The sequence below is a fragment of the Nestor notabilis genome, unplaced genomic scaffold (assembly GCF_000696875.1).
Source record: "Nestor notabilis isolate BGI_N333 unplaced genomic scaffold, ASM69687v1 scaffold8792, whole genome shotgun sequence".
In the NCBI taxonomy this organism is placed as follows: domain Eukaryota; kingdom Metazoa; phylum Chordata; class Aves; order Psittaciformes; family Psittacidae; genus Nestor; species Nestor notabilis.
In genome coordinates, this window is record NW_009917901.1 from 238448 (window position 1) to 239271 (window position 824).

The following is an 824-nucleotide window of genomic DNA, read 5'->3' on the forward strand; positions in this document are numbered from 1 at the left end:
ACTGCATAACTCTGCTGATAAAATAGTCATGGGCTCACACATAGTAACCACATGAATTCCTATATCTCAGCCAACTTGTGTTGAGAAGCAGAGAGTGAGATGGGAATGTCAGCTTATGAAATTTTCTTCCCACTACTTGTTTTTAATAGAAGCCGTTTGAGTCATGGCAATGAGAGGAAACTAACTAAACCCACAAATCTTTTTGCACTCTTACAGCTTAAACCAGCCACACTGAGTGATGCAGAACCGACCACCCTCTTCCTACTCCATCCCCAAACACCAAATACCAAATTCAGTCTGGGGCTTGATATTTTTATAACGGTAATGCAGCAACTCAGGTCTCAGCAGCTTTTTTTCCCTCTCTCTTCAGGCTTGGAAACCACTAATAAAATGTGAGAGTCTGCAGCAGTAATTTCAGTTTCTTGCTTGGTTTTCAGTCAGTCCTTTCGCAAGCAAAAAAAAAACTTCTTTGGGATGAAATCAGAGAAGAGTTCGCTCGTAAGTAAGTACTCACAGCTCCGGCCCGCTGGCTATATCTGCTGTAATGCTATGTTCCTTTTATGTCTGTAAAATAATGGCTTGAAGTAAGGGGCTGAGGGTAGGGCTGGCACTGTGGACAAATGGGACCGCAGGGTCAAGTCAGTCCACACCAGTCAGGATTTTTAACACAGTTCAAGCCAAGGTCAGCTCCAAAAGTTCAAACAAAATCCAGATTAACACATACAGAAGGGATTGTGTTGTCACCGTGATGCTTGTTTCCTTTCAGGCTTTCCAAGGAGCAGCCATAAGGGACAAACTTCTTGCAACGGAGGGAAGACCGCTCT